The following is a 19832-nucleotide window of genomic DNA, read 5'->3' as shown; positions in this document are numbered from 1 at the left end:
TAACCCCTCAGAAATGCTGCTTGCTTCCGATCAGGAAATGATGCTTCTTCCCCCTCAGGGAAATGATGTTTCTCTGCCCCTCAGGAAATTCTGCTCGCACTCCCCCCTCAGCAAATGCTGCTGTTCCCCCTCAGGAAATGCTGCTCACTCCCCCCTCAGGAAATGCTGCTCACTCCCCCCTCAGATATTGCTGCTCACTCCCCCTCAGGAAATGCTGCTATTCCCCCTCAGGATGCTGCTCACTCCCCCCTCAGGAAATGCTGCTCACTGCCCCCTCAGGAAATGCTGCCCATTCCCCCTCAGGAAATGCTGCTCGTTGTCCCCTCAGAAAATGCTGCTCGTTCCCCCCTCAGGAAATGCTGCCCGTTCCCCCCTCAGGAAATGCTGCCCATTCCCCCCTCAGGAAATGCTGCCCATTCCCCACTCAGGAAATGCTGCCCATTCCCCACTCAGGAAATGCTGCCCATTCCCCACTCAGGAAATGCTGCCCATTCCCCCCTCAGGAAATGCTGCCCATTCCCCCCTCAGGAAATGCTGCCCATTCCCCCCTCAGGAAATGCTGCCCATTCCCCCCTCAGGAAATGCTGCCCATTCCCCCCTCAGGAAATGCTGCCCATTCCCCCCCTCAGGAAATGCTGCCCATTCCCCCCTCAGGAAATGCTGCCCATTCCCCCCTCAGGAAATGCTGCCCATTCCCCCCTCAGGAAATGCTGCCCATTCCCCCTCAGGAAATGCTGCCCATTCCCCCCTCAGGAAATGCTGCCCATTCCCCCCTCAGGAAATGCTGCCCATTCCCCCTCAGGAAATGCTGCCCATTCCCCCCTCAGGAAATGCTGCCCATTCCCCCCTCAGGAAATGCTGCCCATTCCCCCCTCAGGAAATGCTGCCCATTCCCCCCTCAGGAAATGCTGCCCATTCCCCCCTCAGGAAATGCTGCCCATTCCCCCATCAGGAAATGCTGCCATTCCCCCCTCAGGAAATGCTGCCCATTCCCCCCTCAGGAAATGCTGCCCATTCCCCCCTCAGGAAATGCTGCCCATTCCCCCTCAGGAAATGCTGCCCATTCCCCCCTCAGGAAATGCTGCCCATTCCCCCCTCAGGAAATGCTGCCCATTCCCCCCTCAGGAAAATGCTGCCCATTTCCCCCCCCTCAGGAAATGCTGCCCATTCCCCCCTCTGGAAATTGCTGCCCATTCCCCCCTCAGGAAAAGATGCTCACTGCCCCCTCAGGAATGCTGCTCGTCCCCCACTCAGGAAATGCTGCTCATTTCCCCCCCTCAGGAAAAGATGCTCACTAACCCCTCAGGAAATGCTGCTCGTTCCCCACTTAGGAAATGTAGCTCGATCCCCCTCAGAAATGTGCTCGTTCCACCCTGAGGAAATGCTGCTCGCTCCCCCCTCAGAAAATGCTGCTCGCTGCCCCCTCAGGAAATGCCTGCTCATTCCCCCCTCTGGAAATGCTGCTCAATACCCTCTCTGGAAATGCTGCTCAATACCCCCTCTGGAAATGCTTGCTCGCTCCCCCCTCAGGAAATGCTGCTCACTCCCCCTCAGGAAATGCTGCTCACTCCCCCCTCAGGAAATGCTGCTCACTCCCCCCTCAGGAAATGCTGCTCACTCCCCCCTCAGGGAATGCTGCTCACTCCCCCCTCAGGAAATGCTGCTCGTTCCCCCTCAGGAAATGCTGCTTGATAACCCCTCAAGAAATGCTGCTTGCTTGCGCCTCAGGAAATGATGTTCTCTGCCCCTCAGGAAATGATGTTCTCTGCCCCTCAGGAAATTCTGCTCGCTCCCCCCTCAGCAAATGCTGCTTGTTCCCCCCTCAGGAAATGCTGCTCACTCCCCCCTCAGGAAATGCTTCTCACTCCCCCCTCAGGAAATGCTGCTCGCTCCCCCCTCAGGAAATGCTGCTCGCCGACCCCTCAGAAATGCTGCTCGTTCTACCCTGAGGAAATGCTGCTCGCTGCCCACTCAGGAAATGCTGCTCATTCCCCCCCTCTGGAAATGCTGCTCAATCCCCCTCAGAAATGCTGCTCGCTCCCCCCTCAGGAAATGTTTCTCGTTCCCTCCTCAGGAAATGCTGCTAATTTCCACCTCAGAAATGTTGCTCGTTCCCCCCTCAGGAAATGCTGATCATTCCCCCCTCAGGAAATGCTGCTCATTCCCCCCTCAGCAAATGCTGCTTGTTCCCCCCTCAGCAAATGCTGCTTGTTCCCCCCTCAGCAAATGCTGCTTGTTCTGCCCTCAGGAAATGCTGCTCACTCCCCCCTCAGGAAATGCTGCTCGTTGTCCCCTCAGAAAATGCTGCTCACTCCCACCTCAGGAAATGCTGGTCACTCCCCCCTCAGGAAATGCTGCTCACTTCCCCCTCAGGAAATGCTGCTCAATCCCCCCTCAGGGAAGGCTGCTCACTCCCCCCTCAGGAAATGCTGCTCACTGCCCCCTCAGGAAATGCTGCTCACTCCCCCCTCAGGAAATGCTGCTCGTTGTCCCCTCAGAAAATGCTGCTCGTTCCCCCCTCAGGAAATGCTGCCCATTCCCCCCTCAGGAAATGCTGCCCATTCCACCCTCAGGTAATGCTGCCCATTCCCCACTCAGGAAATGCTGCCCATTCCCCACTCAGGAAATGCTGCCCATTCCCCACTCAGGAAATGCTGCCCATTCCCCACTCAGGAAATGCTGCCCATTCCCCCCTCAGGAAATGCTGCCCATTCCCCCCTCAGGAAATGCTGCCCATTCCCCCCTCAGGAAATGCTGCCCATTCCCCCCTCAGGAAATGCTGCCCATTCCCCCCTCAGGAAATGCTGCCCATTCCCCCCTCAGGAATGCTGCCCATTCCCCCCTCTGGAAATGCTGCCATTCCCCCCTCTCAGGAAAAGATGCTCACTGCCCCCTCAGGAAATGCTGCTCGTCCCCCACTCAGGAAATGCTGCTCATTCCCCCCCCTGGAAAAGTTGCTCACTAACCCCTCAGGAAATGCTGCTCATTCCCCCCTTAGGAAATGTAGCTCGATCCCCCTCAGAAATGCTGCTCGTTCCACCCTGAGGAAATGCTGCTCGCTCCCCCCTCAGAAAATGCTGCTCGCTGCCCCCTCAGGAAATGCTGCTCATTCCCCCCCTCTGGAAATGCTGCTCAATACCCCCTCTGGAAATGCTGCTCAATACCCCCTCTGGAAATGCTGCTCGCTCCCCCCTCAGGAAATGCTGCTCACTCCCCCCTCAGGAAATGCTGCTCACTCCCCCCTCAGGAAATGCTGCTCACTCCCCCCTCAGGAAATGCTGCTCACTCCCCCCTCAGGGAATGCTGCTCACTCCCCCCTCAGGAAATGCTGCTCGTTCCCCCTCAGGAAATGCTGCTTGATAACCCCTCAAGAAATGCTGTTTGTTCCCCCCTCAGGAAATGCTGCTCACTCCCCCCTCAGGAAATGCTTCTCACTCCCCCCTCAGGAAATGCTGCTCGCTCCCCCCTCAGGAAATGCTGCTCGCCGACCCCTCAGAAATGCTGCTCGTTCTACCCTGAGGAAATGCTGCTCGCTGCCCACTCAGGAAATGCTGCTCATTCCCCCCCTCTGGAAATGCTGCTCAATCCCCCCTCAGAAAATGCTGCTCGCTCCCCCCTCAGGAAATGTTTCTCGTTCCCTCCTCAGGAAATGCTGCTCATTTCCACCTCAGAAATGTTGCTCGTTCCCCCCTCAGGAAATGCTGATCATTCCCCCCTCAGGAAATGCTGCTCATTCCCCCCTCAGCAAATGCTGCTTGTTCCCCGCTCAGCAAATGCTGCTTGTTCCCCCCTCAGCAAATTTTGCTTGTTCTGCCCTCAGGAAATGCTGCTCACTCCCCCCTCAGGAAATGCTGCTCGTTGTCCCCTCAGAAAATGCTGCTCACTCCCACCTCAGGAAATGCTGGTCACTCCCCCCTCAGGAAATGCTGCTCACTTCCCCCTCAGGAAATGCTGCTCAATCCCCCCTCAGGGAAGGCTGCTCACTCCCCCCTCAGGAAATGCTGCTCACTGCCCCCTCAGGAAATGCTGCTCACTCCCCCCCTCAGGAAATGCTGCTCGTTGTCCCCTCAGAAAATGCTGCTCGTTCCCCACTCAGGAAATGCTGCCCATTCCCCCCTCAGGAAATGCTGCCCATTCCACCCTCAGGAAATGCTGCCCATTCCCCACTCAGGAAATGCTGCCCATTCCCCACTCAGGAAATGCTGCCCATTCCCCACTCAGGAAATGCTGCCCATTCCCCCCTCAGGAAATGCTGCCCATTCCCCCCTCAGGAAATGCTGCCCATTCCCCCCTCAGGAAATGCTGCCCATTCCCCCCTCAGGAAATGCTGCCCATTCCCCCCTCAGGAAATGCTGCCCATTCCCCCCTCAGGAAATGCTGCCCATTCCCCCCCTCAGGAAATGCTGCCCATTCCCCCCTCAGGAAATGCTGCCCATTCCCCCCTCAGGAAATGCTGCCCATTCCCCCCTCAGGAAATGCTGCCCATTCCCCCCTCAGGAAATGCTGCCCATACCCCCCTCAGGAAATGCTGCCCATTCCCCCCTCAGGAAATGCTGCCCATTCCCCCCTCAGGAAATGCTGCCCATTCCCCCCTCAGGAAAAGATGCTCACTGACCCCTCAGGAAATGCTGCTCGTCCCCCACTCAGGAAATGCTGCTCATTCCCCCCTCAGGAAAAGATGCTCACTAACCCCTCAGGAAATGCTGCTCGTTCCCCCCTTAGGAAATGTAGCTCGATCCCCCTCAGAAATGCTGCTCGTTCCACCCTAAGGAAATGCTGCTCGCTCCACCCTCAGAAAATGCTGCTCGCTGCCCCCTCAGGAAATGCTGCTCATTCCCCCCCTCTGGAAATGCTGCTCAATACCCCCTCTGGAAATGCTGCTCAATACCCCCTCTGGAAATGCTGCTCGCTCCCCCCTCTGGAAATGCTGCTCGCTCCCCCCTCAGGAAATGCTGCTCACTCCCCCCTCAGGAAATGCTGCTCACTCCCCCCTCAGGAAATGCTGCTCACCCCCCCTCAGGGAATGCTGCTCACTCCCCCCTCTGGAAATGCTGCTCGTTCCCCCCTCAGGAAATGCTGCCCAATCCCCCCTCAGGAAATGCTGCTCGTTGTCCCCTCAGAAAATGCTGCTCGTTCCCCCCTCAGAAAATGCTGCTCGTTCCCCCCTCAGGAAATGCTGCTTGATCACCCCTCAAGAAATGCTGCTTGCTTCCCCCTCAGGAAATGATGTTCTCTGCCCCTCAGGAAATTCTGCTCGCTACCCCCTCAGCAAATGCTGCTTGTTCCCCCCTCAGGAAATGCTGCTCACTCACCCCTCAGGAAATGCTGCTCACTCCCCCCTCAGGAAATGCTGCTCACTTCCCCCCTCAGGAAATGCTGCTCACTCCCCCCTCAGGGAATGCTGCTCACTCCCCCCTCAGGAAATGCTGCTTACTTCCCTCTCAGGAAATGCTGCTCACTCCCCCCTCAGGAAATGCTGCTCGTTGTCCCCTCAGAAAATGCTGCTCGTTCACCCCTCAGAAAATGCTGCTCGTTCCCCCCTCAGGAAATGCTGCTTGATCACCCCTCAAGAAATGCTGCTTGCTTCCCCCTCAGGAAATGATGTTCTCTGCCCCTCAGGAAATTCTGCTCGCTACCCCCTCAGAAATGTTGCTCCTTCCACCCTGTGGTAATGCTGCTCCTTCCACCCTCAGGAAATGCTGCTCGCTGCACCCTCAGGAAATGCTGCTGACTCCCCCCTCAGGAAATGCTGCTCGCTTCCCCCTCAGAAATGCTGCTCGCTCACAACTCAGGAAATGCTGCTCACTTCCCCCCTCAGGAAATGCTGCTCACTGCCCCCCTCAGGAAATGCTGCTCAATCACCCCTCAAGAAATGTTGCTCGCTCCCCCCTCAGAAATGCTGCTCGCTCCCCCCTCAGAAATGCTGCTCGCTCCCCCCTCAGAAATGCTGCTAGTTCCCCCCTCAGGAAATGCTGCTCATTCCCCCCTCAGGAAATGCTGCCCATTCCCCCCTCAGGAAATGCTGCCCATTCCCCCCTCAGGAAATGCTGCCCATTCCCCATTCAGGAAATGCTGCCCATTCCCCCCCCAGGAAATGCTGCCCATTCCCCCCTCAGGAAATGCTGCCCATTCCCCCCTCAGGAAATGCTGCCCATTCCCCGCTCAGGAAATGCTGCCCATTCCCCCCTCAGGAAATGCTGCCCATTCCCCCCTCAGGAAATGCTGCCCATTCCACCCTCAGGAAATGCTGCCCATTCCCCCCTCAGGAAATGTTGCCCATTCCCCCCTCAGGAAATGCTGCCCATTCCCCCCTCAGGAAATGCTGCCCATTCCCCCCTCAGGAAATGCTGCCCATTCCCCCCTCAGGAAATGCTGCCCATTCCCCCCTCAGGAAAAGATGCTCACTGACCCCTCAGGAAATGCTGCTCGTCCCCCACTCAGGAAATGCTGCTCATTCCCCCCTCAGGAAAAGATGCTCACTAACCCCTCAGGAAATGCTGCTCGTTCCCCCCTTAGGAAATGTATCTCGATCCCCCTCAGAAATGCTGCTCGTTCCACCCTGAGGAAATGCTGCTCGCTCCCCCCTCAGAAAATGCTGCTCGTTCCCCCCTCAGGAAATGCTGCTTGATCACCCCTCAAGAAATGCTGCTTGCTTCCCCCTCAGGAAATGATGTTCTCTGCCCCTCAGGAAATTCTGCTCGCTACCCCCTTAGAAATGTTGCTCCTTCCACCCTGTGGTAATGCTGCTCCTTCCACCCACAGGAAATGCTGCTCGCTGCCCCCTCAGGAAATGCTGCTCACTCCCCCCTCAGGAAATGCTGCACGCTCCGCCCTCAGAAATGCTGCTCGCTCACAACTCAGGAAATGCTGCTCACTTCCCCCCTCAGGAAATGCTGCTCACTGCCCCCCTCAGGAAATGCTGCTCGATCACCCCTCAAGAAATGTTGCTCGCTCCCCCCTCAGAAATGCTGCTCGCTCCCCCCTCAGAAATGCTGCTCGTTCCCCCCTCAGAAATGCTGCTAGTTCCCCCCTCAGGAAATGCTGCTCATTCCCCCCTCAGGAAATGCTGCCCATTCCCCCCTCAGGAAATGCTGCCCATTCCACCCTCAGGAAATGCTGCCCATTCCCCCCTCAGGAAATGCTGCCCATTCCCCCCTCAGGAAATGATGCCCATTCCCCCCTCAGGAAATGCTGCCCATTCCCCCCCTCAGGAAATGCTGCCCATTCCCCCCTCAGGAAATGCTGCCCATTCCCCCCTCAGGAAATGCTGCCCATTCCCCCCTCAGGAAATGCTGCCCATTCCCCCCCTCAGGAAATGCTGCCCATTCCCCCCTCAGGAAATGCTGCCCATTCCCCCCTCAGGAAATGCTGCCCATTCCCCCCTCAGGAAATACTGCCCATTCCCCCCTCAGGAAATGCTGCCCATTCCCCCCTCAGGAAATGCTGCCAATTCCCCCCGCAGGAAATGCTGCCCATTCCCCCCGCAGGAAATGCTGCCCATTCCGCCCTCAGGAAATGCTGCCCATTCCCCCCTCAGGAAATGCTGCCCATTCCCCCCTCAGGAAATGCTGCCCATTCCCCCCTCAGGAAATGCTGCCCATTCCCCCCTCAGGAAATGCTGCCCATTCCCCCCTCAGGAAATGCTGCCCATTCCCCCCTCAGGAAATGCTGCCCATTCCCCCCCTCAGGAAATGCTGCCCATTCCCCCCTCAGGAAATGCTGCCCATTCCCCTCTCAGGAAATGCTGCCCATTCCCCTCTCAGGAAATGCTGCCCATTCCCCCCTCAGGAAATGCTGCCCATTCCCCCCTCAGGAAATGCTGACCATTGCCCCCTCAGGAAATGCTGACCATTCCCCCCTCAGGAAAAGATGCTCACTGACCCCTCAGGAAATGCTGCTCGTCCCCCACTCAGGAAATGCTGCTCATTCCCCCCTCAGGAAAAGATGCTCACTAACCCCTCAGGAAATGCTGCTCGTTCCCCCCTTAGGAAATGTAGCTCGATCCCCCTCAGAAATGCTGCTCGTTCCACCCTGAGGAAATGCTGCTCGCTCCCCCCTCAGAAAATGCTGCTCGCTGCCCCCTCAGGAAATGCTGCTCGCTGCCCCCTCAGGAAATGCTGCTCATTCCCCCCCTCTGGAAATGCTGCTCGATCCCCCCTCAGAAAATGCTGCTCGCTCCCCCCTCAGGAAATGTTGCTCTCTCCCCCCTCAGAAATGCTGCTCGTTCCGCCCTTAGGAAATGTTGCTCTCTCCCCCCTCAGAAATGCTGCTCGTTCCGCCCTTAGGAAATGCTGGTCGCTCCCCCCTCAGAAATGCTGCTCGATCACACCTAAGGAAATGCTGCTCACTGCCCCCCTCAGCAAATGCTGCTCGATCACCCCTCAAGAAATGCTGCTTGGTTCCCCCTCAGGAAATGCTGCTCCCTTCCCTCTCAGGAAATGATGATCGCTGCCCCTCAGGAAATGCTGCTCATTTCCCCCACAGAAATGCTGCTCCCTTCCCCCTCAGGAAATGCTGCTCAATGACCCCTCAGGAAATGCGGCTCAGTGAACCCTCAGGAAATGCAGCTCCTTCCCCCTCAGGAAATGCTGCTGGCTCCCCCCATCAGGAAATGCTGCTCACTCCCCCCTCAGCAATGTTGCTCGTTCCCCCCTCAGGAAATGCTGCTCATTACCCCCTCAGGAAATGCTGCTCATTACCCCCTCAGGAAATGCTGCTCATTCCTCCCCTCAGGAAATGCTGCTCATTCCCCCACTCAGGAAATGCTGCTTGTTCCCCCCTCAGCAAATGCTGCTTGTTCCCCTCTCCGGAATTGCTGCTCATTCCCCCCTCAGGAAATGCTGCTCATTCCCCCCTCAGGAAATGAATTTCGCTGCCCCCTCAGAAAATGCTTCTCCTTCCCCCTCAGGAAATGCTGCTCGCTCCCCCCTCAGAAATGTTGCTCGCTCCCCCTCAGGAAATGCTGCTCACTGACCCTTCAGGAAATGCAGCTCCATCCCCCTCAGGAATTGCTGCTGGCTCCCCCCTTAGGAAATATTGCTCGCTACCCCCTCAGAAATGCTGCTCGTTCCACCCTTAGGAAATGTTGCTCACTCCCCCCTCAGAAATGTTGCTCGTTCGCCCCTCAGTAAATGCTGCTCGCTCCCCCGTTAGGAAATACTGCTCGCTACCCCCTCAGAAATGCTGCTCGTTCCACCCTCAGGAAATGCAGCTCCCTTCCCCCTCAGAAATGTTGCTCGCTCCACCTCAGGAAATGCTGCTTGTTTCACCCTCAGGAAATGCTGCTCACTGCCCCCTCAGGAAATGCAGCTCCCTTCCCCCTCAGAAATGTTGCTCGTTACCCCCTCAGGAAATGCTGCTCATTTCCCCCTCAGAAATGCTGCTCGCTGCCCCCTTAGAAATGCTGCTCATAACCCGCCTCAGGAAATGCTGCTTGCTACCCCTCAGAAATGCTGCTCGTTTACCCTTAAGGAAATGCTGCCACTTCCCGCCTCAGGAAATGCTGCTCGTTCCCCCCTCAGAAAATGCTGCTCGTTCCCCCCTCAGAAAATGCTGCTCGTTCCCCCCTCAGGAAATGCTGCTCATTACCCCCCCCAGGAAATGCTGCTCGATCCCCCATTAGGAAATGCAGCTCCCTTCCCCCTCAGAAATGTTGGTCGCTCCACCTCAGGAAATTCTGCTTGTTTCACCCTCAGGATATGCTGCTCACTGCCCCCTCAGGAAATGCAGCTCCCTTCCCCCTCAGAAATGTTGCTCGCTCCACCTCAGGAAATGCTGCTTGTTCCCCCCTCAGGAAATGCTGCTCGTTCCCCTCTTAGGAACTGCTGCTCGCTTCCCATCAGGAAATGCTACTTGTTTCACCCTCAGGAAATGATGCTCACTCCCCCCTCAGAAATGTTGCTCGCTCCCCCCTCAGGAAATGCTGCTCACTCGCCACTCAGGAAATGCTGCTCGCTCATCCCTCAGAAATGCAGCTCGCTCACACCTCAGGAAATGCTGCTCATTCCCCCCTCAGGAAATGCTGCTCATTCCCCCCTCAGGAAATGAAGTTCGCTGCCCCCTCAGGAAATGCTGCTCGCTGCCCCCTCAGGAAATGCTGCTCGCTCCCCCCTCAGGAAATGCTGCTCGTTCCCCCCTCAGGAAATGCTGCTCATTCCCCCCTCAGGAAATGCTGCTCGTTCCCCCCTCAGGAAATGCTGCTCGATCCCCCCTCAGGAAATGCTGCTCGTTCCCCCCTCAGGAAATTCTACTCATTTCCCGCTCAGGAAATGCTGCTCATCCCCCCCTCAGGAAATGCTGCTCACTGACCCCTCAGGAAATGTTACTCGCTAACCCCTCAGAAAGTGCTGAACACGGACCCCTCAGGAAATGCTGCTCCTTCCCCCTCAGGAAATGCTGCTCGCTCCCCCCTCAGAAATGTTACTCACTCCCCCTCAGGAAATGCTGCTCACTGACCCTTCAGGAAATGCAGCTCCATCGCCCTCAGGAATTGCTGCTGGCTCCCCCCTTAGGAAATACTGCTCGCTACCCCCTCAGAAATGCTGCTCGTTCGCCCCTCAAGAAATGCTGCTTGCTTCCTCCTCAGGCAATGATGTTCTCTGCCCCTCAGGAAATTCTGCTTGTTTCACCCTCAGGAAATGCTGCTCACTGCCCCCTCAGGAAATGCAGCTCCCTTCCCCCTCAGAAATGTTGCTCGCTCCACCTCAGGAAATGCTGCTTGTTCCCCCCTCAGGAAATGCTGCTCGTTCCCCTCTTAGGAACTGCTGCTCGCTTCCCATCAGGAAATGCTACTTGTTTCACCCTCAGGAAATGCAGCTCCCTTGCCCCTCAGAAATGTTGCTCGCTCCCCCCTCAGGAAATGCTGCTCACTCCCCACTCAGGAAATGCTGCTCGCTCGCCCCTCAGTAAATGCTGCTCGCTCCCCCCTCAGGAAATGCTGCTCACTGCCCCCTCAGGAAATGCAGCTCCCTTCCCCCTCAGAAATGTTGCTCGTTACCCCCTCAGGAAATGCTGCTCATTTCCCCCTCAGAAATGCTGCTCGCTGCCCCCTCAGAAATACTGCTCATAACCCGCCTCAGGAAATGCTGCTTGCTACCCCTCAGAAATGCTGCTCGTTTACCCTTAAGGAAATGCTGCCACTTCCCGCCTCAGGAAATGCTGCTCGTTCCCCCCTCAGAAAATGCTGCTCGTTCCCCCCTCAGAAAATGCTGCTCGTTCCCCCCCTCAGGAAATGCTGCTCATTACCCCCCCCAGGAAATGCTGCTCGATCCCCCATTAGGAAATGCAGCTCCCTTCCCCCTCAGAAATGTTGGTCGCTCCACCTCAGGAAATTCTGCTTGTTTCACCCTCAGGATATGCTGCTCACTGCCCCCTCAGGAAATGCAGCTCCCTTCCCCCTCAGAAATGTTGCTCGCTCCACCTCAGGAAATGCTGCTTGTTCCCCCCTCAGGAAATGCTGCTCGTTCCCCTCTTAGGAACTGCTGCTCGCTTCCCATCAGGAAATGCTACTTGTTTCACCCTCAGGAAATGATGCTCACTCCCCCCTCAGAAATGTTGCTCGCTCCCCCCTCAGGAAATGCTGCTCACTCGCCACTCAGGAAATGCTGCTCGCTCATCCCTCAGAAATGCAGCTCGCTCACACCTCAGGAAATGCTGCTCATTCCCCCCTCAGGAAATGCTGCTCATTCCCCCCTCAGGAAATGAAGTTCGCTGCCCCCTCAGGAAATGCTGCTCGCTGCCCCCTCAGGAAATGCTGCTCGCTCCCCCCTCAGGAAATGCTGCTCGTTCCCCCCTCAGGAAATGCTGCTCATTCCCCCCTCAGGAAATGCTGCTCGTTCCCCCCTCAGGAAATGCTGCTCGATCCCCCCTCAGGAAATGCTGCTCGTTCCCCCCTCAGGAAATTCTACTCATTTCCCGCTCAGGAAATGCTGCTCATCCCCCCCTCAGGAAATGCTGCTCACTGACCCCTCAGGAAATGTTACTCGCTAACCCCTCAGAAAGTGCTGAACACGGACCCCTCAGGAATGCTGCTCCTTCCCCCTCAGGAAATGCTGCTCGCTCCCCCCTCAGAAATGTTACTCACTCCCCCTCAGGAAATGCTGCTCACTGACCCTTCAGGAAATGCAGCTCCATCGCCCTCAGGAATTGCTGCTGGCTCCCCCCTTAGGAAATACTGCTCGCTACCCCCTCAGAAATGCTGCTCGTTCGCCCCTCAAGAAATGCTGCTTGCTTCCTCCTCAGGCAATGATGTTCTCTGCCCCTCAGGAAATTCTGCTTGTTTCACCCTCAGGAAATGCTGCTCACTGCCCCCTCAGGAAATGCAGCTCCCTTCCCCCTCAGAAATGTTGCTCGCTCCACCTCCGGAAATGCTGCTTCTTCCCCCTCAGGAAATGCAGCTCGTTAGCCCCTCAGAAATGTTGCTCGTTTCCCCATCAGGAAATCCTGCTCGTTCCCCTCTTAGGAAATACTGCTCGCTACTCCCTCAGAAATGCTGCTCGTTCCACCCTCAGGAAATGCAAATCATTTCCCCCTCAGAAATGCTGCTCGCTACCCCCTCAGGAAATGCTGCTCGCACCCACCTCAGGAAATGCTGCTCACTCCCCATTCAGGAAATGCTGCTCACTCCCCACTCAGGAAATTCTGCTCGCTCACCCCTCAGAAATGCTGCTCGATCCCCCATCAGGAAATGCAGCTCCCTTCCCCCTCAGAAATGTTGGTCGCTCCACCTCAGGAAATTCTGCTTGTTTCACCCTCAGGATATGCTGCTCAATGCCCCCTCAGGAAATGCAGCTCCCTTCCCCCTCAGAAATGTTGCTCGCTCCACCTCAGGAAATGCTGCTTGTTCCCCCCTCAGGAAATGCTGCTCGTTCCCCTCTTAGGAACTGCTGCTCGCTTCCCATCAGGAAATGCTACTTGTTTCACCCTCAGGAAATGCAGCTCCCTTGCCCCTCAGAAATGTTGCTCGCTCCCCCCTCAGGAAATGCTGCTCACTCCCCACTCAGGAAATGCTGCTCGCTCACCCCTCAGAAATGCAGCTCACTCACACCTCAGGAAATGCTGCTCATTCCCCCCTCAGGAAATGCTGCTCATTCCCCCCTCAGGAAATGCTGCTCGCTCCCCCCTCAGGAAATGCTGCTCGCTCCCCCCTCAGGAAATGCTGCTCGTTCCCCCCTCAGGAAATGCTGCTCGTTCCCCCCTCAGGAAATTCTACTCATTTCCCCCTCAGGAAATGCTGCTCATCCCCCCCTCAGGAAATGCTGCTCACTGACCCCTCAGGAAATGCTACTCGCTAACCCCTCAGAAAGTGCTGAACACGGACCCCTCAGGAAATGCTGCTCCTTCCCCCTCAGGAAATGCTGCTCGCTCCCCCCTCAGAAATGTTGCTCGCTCCCCCTCAGGAAATGCTGCTCACTGACCCTTCAGGGAATGCAGCTCCATCCCCCTCAGGAATTGCTGCTGGCTCCCCCCTTAGGAAATACTGCTCACTACCCCCTCAGAAATGCTGCTCGTTCGCCCCTCAGTAAATGCTGCTCGCTCCCCCCTTAGGAAATACTGCTCGCTGCCCCCTCAGAAATGCTGCTCGTTCCCCCCTCAGGAAATGCAGCTCCTTCCCCCTCAGGAAATGCTGCTGGCTCCCCCCATCAGGAAATGCTGTTCACTCCCCCCTCAGCAATTTTGCTCGTTCCCCCCTCAGGAAATGCTATTCATTCCCCCCTCAGGAAATGCTGCTCATTCCACCCTCACGAAATGCTGCTTGTTCCCCCCTCAGCAAATGCTGCTTGTTCCCCCCTCCAGAATTGCTGCTTGTTCCCCCCTCAGGAAATGCTGCTTGTTCTGCCCTCAGGAAATGCTGCTCACTCCCCCCTCAGAAAATGCTGCTCACTCCGCCCTCAGGAAATGCTGCTCGTTCCCCCCTCAGAAAATGCTGCTCCTTCGCCCCTCAGGAAATGCTGCTTGATCACCGCTCAAGAAATGCTGCTTGCTTCCTCCTCAGGCAATGATGTTCTCTGCCCCTCAGGAAATTCTGCTTGTTTCACCCTCAGGAAATGCTGCTCACTGCCCCCTCAGGAAATGCAGCTCCCTTGCCCCTCAGAAATGTTGCTCGCTCCACCTCCTGAAATGCTGCTTCTTCCCCCTCAGGAAATGCTGCTCGTTACCCCCTCAGAAATGTTGCTCGTTCCCCCCATCAGGAAATTCTGCTCGTTCCCCTCTTAGGAAATACTGCTCGCTACTCCCTCAGAAATGCTGCTCGTTCCACCCTCAGGAAATGCAAATCATTTCCCCCTCAGAAATGCTGCTCGCTCATCCCTGAGGAAATGCTGCTCGCTCCCCCCTCAGGAAATGCTGCTCACTCCCCATTCTGGAAATGCTGCTCACTCCCCACTCAGGAAATTCTGCTCGCTCACCCCTCAGAAATGCTGCTCGTTCCCCCCTCAGGAAATGCTGCTCGTTCCCCCCTCAGGAAATGCTGCTCGATCACCCCTCAAGAAATGCTGCCTGCTTCCCACTCAGGAAATGATGTTCTCTGCCCCTCAGGAAATTCTGCTTGCTCCCCCCTCAGGAAATTCTGCTCGTTCCTTCCTTAGGAAATACTGCTCTCTACCCCCTCAGAAATGTTTCTCCTTCCACCCTGTGGAAATGCTACTCCTTCCACCCTCAGGAAATGCTGCTCGCTCCCCCCTCAGAAATGCTGCTCGCTCACACCTAAGGAAATGCTGCTCACTTCCCACCTCAGGAAATGCTGCTCACTGCCCCCCTCAGGAAATGATGCTCGATCACCCCTCAAGAAATGCTGCTTGTTTCCCCCTCAGGAAATGCTGCTCGCTCCCCCCTCAGGAAATGCTGCTCGCTCTCCCCTCAGAAATGCTGCTCGTTCCCCCCTCAGGAAATGCTGCTCATTCCCCCCTCAGGAATTGCTGCCCATTGCTCCCTCAGGAAATGCTGCCCATTGCCCCCTCAGCAAATGCTGCTTGTTCCCCCCACAGGAAATGCTGCTTGTTCTACCCTCAGGAAATGCTGCTCACTCCCCCCTCAGGAAATGCTGCTCACTCGCCCCTCAGGAAATGCTGCTTGTTGTCCCCTCAGAAAATGCTGCTCGTTTCCCCCTCAGAAAATGCTCCTCGTTCCCCCCTCAGGAAATGCTGCTCGATCACCCCTCAAGAAATGCTGCTGGCTTCCCACTCAGGAAATGATGTTCTCTGCCCCTCAGGAAATTCTGCTTGCTCCCCCCTCAGGAAATGCTGCTCGTTCCCTCCTTAGGAAATACTGCTCGCTACCCCCTCAGAAATGTTGCTCCATCCACCCTGTGGAAATGCTGCTCCTTCCAACCCTCAGGAAATGCTGCTCGCTGCCCCATCAGGAAATGCTGCTCGCTCCCCCTCAGGAAATGCTGCTCGCTCCCCCTCAGGAAATGCTGCTCACTCCCCCCTCAGAAATGCTGCTCGTTCCCCCCTCAGGAAATGCTGCTCGTTCCCCCCTCAGGAAATGCTGCTCATTCCCCCCTAAGGAAATGCTGCTCATTCCCCCCTCAGGAAAAGGTGCTTACTGACTCCTCAGGAAATGCTGCTTTTCCCCACTCAGGAAATACTGCTCACTGACCCCTCAGGAAATGCTGCTCACTGACGCCTCAGGAAATGCTGCTCGCTCCCCCCTCAGGAAATGCTCAAAACGGACACCTCAGGAAATGCTGCTCCTTCCCCCTCAGGAAATGCTGCTCCTTCCCCCTCAGGAAATGCTGCTCGTTCCCCCCTCAGGAAATGCTGCTCGTTCCCCCCTCAGAAATGTTGCTCGTTCCCCCCTCAGGAAATGCTGCTCATTTCCCCCTCAGGAAATGCTGCTCATTCCCCCCTCAGGAAATGCTGCTCACTCCCCCCTCAGGAAATGCTGCTCACTCCCCCCTCAGGAAATGCTGCTCATTCCCCCCTCAGGAAATGCTGCTCATTCCCCCCTCAGGAAATGCTGCTCATTCCCCCCTCAGGAAATGCTGCTCATTCCCCCCTCAGGAAATGCTGCTCATTCCCCCCTCAGGAAATGCTGCTCATTCCCCCCTCAGGAAATGCTGCTCATTCCCCCCTCAGGAAATGCTGCTCATTCCCCCCTCAGGAAATGCTGCTCATTCCCCCCTCAGGAAATGCTGCTCATTTCCCCCTCAGGAAATGCTGCTCACTGACCCCTCAGGAAATGCTGCTCGACCCCCCTCAGGAAATGCTGCTCACTGACCCCTCAGGAAATGCTACTCGCTAACCCCTCAGAAAATGCTGAACACGGACCCCTCAGGAAATGCTGCTCCTTCCCCCTCAGAAATGTTGCTCGCTCCCCCTCAGGAAATGCTGCTCACTGACCCAGCAGGAAATGCAGCTCCATCCCCCTCAGGAATTGCTGCTGGCTCCCCCCTTAGGAAATGCTGCTCGCTACCCCCTCAGAAATGCTGCTCATTCCACCCTCAGGAAATGCTGCTCGCTCCCCCCTCAGAAATGTTGCTCATTCGCCCCTCAGTAAATGCTGCTCGCTCCCCCCTTAGGAAATACTGCTCGCTACCCCCTCAGAAATGCTGCTCATTCCACCCTCAGGAAATGCTGCTCGTTCCTCCGTCAGGAAATGCTGCTCACACCCCCTCAGGAAATGCTGCTCACACCCCGCTCAGGAAATGCTGCTCGTTGTCTCCTCCGAAAATGCTGCTCGTTCCCCCCTCAGAAAAGGCTGCTCGTTCCCCCGTCAGGAAATGCTCCTTGATCACCCCTCAAGAAATGCTGCTTGCTTCCCTCTCAAGAAATGATGTTCTCTGCCCCTCAGGAAATTCTGCTCGCTCCCCCCTCAGTAAATGCTGCTTGATCCCCCCTCAGGAAATTCTGCTTCTTCTGCCCTCAGAAAATGCTGCTCACTACCCCCTCAGGAAATGCTGCTCACTCCCCGCTCAGGAAATGCTGCTCACTCCCCCCTCAGGAAATGCTGCTCACTCCCCCCTCAGGAAATGCTGCTCACTCCCCCCTCAGGAAATGCTGCTCACTCCCCCCTCAGGAAATGCTGCTCACTAGCCCCTGAAGGAAATGCTGCTCGATGTCCCCTCAGAAAATGCTGCTCGTTTCCCGCTCAGAAAATGCTGCTCGTTCCCCCCTCAGGAAATGCTGCTCGTTGTCCCCTCAGAAAATGCTGCTCGTTTCCCGCTCAGAAAATGCTGCTCGATCACCCCTCAAGAAATGCTGCTTGCTTCCCACTCAGGGAATGATGTTCTCTGCCCCTCAGGAAATTCTGCTTCTCCCCCCTCAGGAAATGCTGCTCGTTCCTTCCTTAGGAAATACTGCTCGCTATCCCCCCAGAAATGTTGCTCCTTCCACCCTGTGGAAATGCTGCTCCTTCCACCATCAGGAAATGCTGCTCGCTGCCGCCCTCAGGAAATGATGCTCGATCACCCCTCAAGAAATGCTGGTTGTTTCCCCCTCAGGAAATGCTGCTCGCTCCCCCCTCAGGAAATGCTGCTCGCTCCCCCCTCAGAAATGCTGCTCGTTCCCCCCTCAGGAAATGCTGCTCATTCCCCCCTCAGGAATTGCTGCCCATTGCTCCCTCAGGAAATGCTGCCCATTGCCCCCTCAAAAAATGCTGCCCATTCCCCCCTCAGGAAATGCTGCCCACTCCCCCCTCAGGAAATGCTGCCCACTCCCCCCTCAGGAAATGCTGCCCACTCCCCCCTCAGGAAATGCTGCCCATTACCCCCTCAGGAAATGCTGCCCATTCCCCCCTCAGGAAATGCTGCCCATTCCCCCCTCAGGAAATGCTGCCCATTCCCCCCTCAGGAAATGCTGCCCATTCCCCCCTCAGGAAATGCTGCCCATTCCCCCCTCAGGAAATGCTGCTTGTTCCCCCCTCCGGAAATGCTGCCCATTCCCCCCTCAGGAAATCCTGCCCATTCTCCCCTCAGGAAATGCTGCCCATTCCCCCCTCAGGAAATGCTGCCCATTCCCCCCTCAGGAAATGCTGCCCATTCCCCCCTCAGGAAAAGATGCTCACTGACCCCTCAGGAAATGCTGCTCGTCCCCCACTCAGGAAATGCTGCTCATTCCCCCCTCAGGAAAAGATGCTCACTAATCCCTCAGGAAATGCTGCTCGTTCCCCCCTTAGGAAATGTAGCTCGATCCCCCTCAGAAAAGCTGCTCGTTCCACCCTGAGGAAATGCTGCTCGCTCCCACCTCAGAAAATGCTGCTCGCTGCCCCTCAGGAAATGCTGCTCATTCCCCGCCTCTGGAAATGCTGCTCGATCCCCCCTCAGAAAATGCTGCTCGCTCCCACCTCAGGAAATGTTTCTCGCTCCCCACTCAGAAATGTTGCTCACTCCACCTCCGGAAATGCTGCTTCTTCCCCCTCAGGAAATGCAACTCGTTACCCCCTCAGAAATGTTGCTCGTTCCCCCCATCAGGAAATTCTGCTCGTTCCCCTCTTAGGAAATACTGCTCGCTACTCCCTCAGAAATGCTGCTCGTTCCACCCTCAGGAAATGCAAATCATTTCCCCCTCAGAAATGCTGCTCGCTACCCCCTCAGGAAATGCTGCTCGCTACCCCCTCAGGAAATGCTGCTCACTCCCCATTCACGAAATGCTGCTCACTCCCCACTCAGGAAATTCTGCTCGCTCACCCCTCAGAAATGCTGCTCGCTCCCCCCTCAGGAAATGCTGCTCGTTCCCCCCTCAGGAAATGCTGCTCGTTCCCCCTTCAGGAAATGCTGCTCGTTCCCCCCTCAGGAAATGCTGCTCGATCCCCCCTCAGGAAATGCTGCTCGGGCCCCCCTCAGGAAATGCTGCTCGGTCCCCCCTCAGGAAATGCTGCTCGATCCCCCCTCAGGAAATGCTGCTCATTCCCTGTTCATGAAATGCTGCTCATTCCCACATCAGGAATTGCTGCTTGTTCCCCCCTCAGGAAATGCAGCTCGCGCCCCCATGCTGAAATACTGCGCATTCCCCCCTCAGGAAATGCTGCTCATTCCCTGTTCATGAAATGCTGCTCATTCTCCGATCAGGAATTGCTGCTTGTTCCCCCCTCAGGAAATGCTGCTCGCTCCCCCATCAGGAAATGCTGCTCGCTGACCCCTCAGAAATGCTGCTTGTTCCACCCTGAGGAAATGCTGCTTGTTTCCCCCCTCCGGAAATGCTACTTGTTCCCCCCTCCGGAAATGCTGCTTGTTCCCCACTCAGGAAATGCTGCTTGTTCCCCCCTCATGAAATGCTGCTCGCTACCCCCATCCGGAAATGCTGCTTGATCCCCCCTCCGGAAATGCTGCTTGTTCCCCCCTCCGGAAATCTACTTGTTCCCCCCTCAGGAAATGCTGCTTGTTCCCCCCTCATGAAATGTTGCTTGTTCCCCCCTCATGAAATGCTGCTTGTTCCCCCCTCAGCAAATGCTGCTTGTTCCCCCCTCCGGAAATGCTGCTTGTTCCCCCCTCCGGAAATGCTGCTTGTTCCCCCCTCCGGAAATGCTGCTTGTTACCCCCTCAGGAAAAGATGCTCACACCCCCCTCAGGAAATGATGCTTGTTCTGCCCTCAGGAAATGCTGCTCACTCCCCCCTCAGGAAATGCTGCTCACTCCCCCCTCAGGAAATGCTGCCCATTCCCCTCTCAGGAAATGCTGCCCATTCCCCCCTCAGGAAATGCTGCCCATTCCCCCCTCAGGAAATGCTGCCTGTTCCCCCCTCAGCAAATGCTGCTTTTTCTGCCCTCAGAAAATGCTGCTCACTCCCCCCTCAGGAAATGCTGCTCACTGCCCCCTCAGGAAATGCTGCTCACTCCCCCCTCAGGAAATGCTGCTCACTCCCCCCTCAGGAAATGCTGCTCACTCCCCCCTCAGG

This window comes from Carcharodon carcharias, chromosome 15, assembly GCF_017639515.1.
Source record: "Carcharodon carcharias isolate sCarCar2 chromosome 15, sCarCar2.pri, whole genome shotgun sequence".
Taxonomy (NCBI): domain Eukaryota; kingdom Metazoa; phylum Chordata; class Chondrichthyes; order Lamniformes; family Lamnidae; genus Carcharodon; species Carcharodon carcharias.
The sequence above is the reverse complement of the archived record's forward strand: the minus strand, read 5'-3'. Positions refer to the sequence as shown.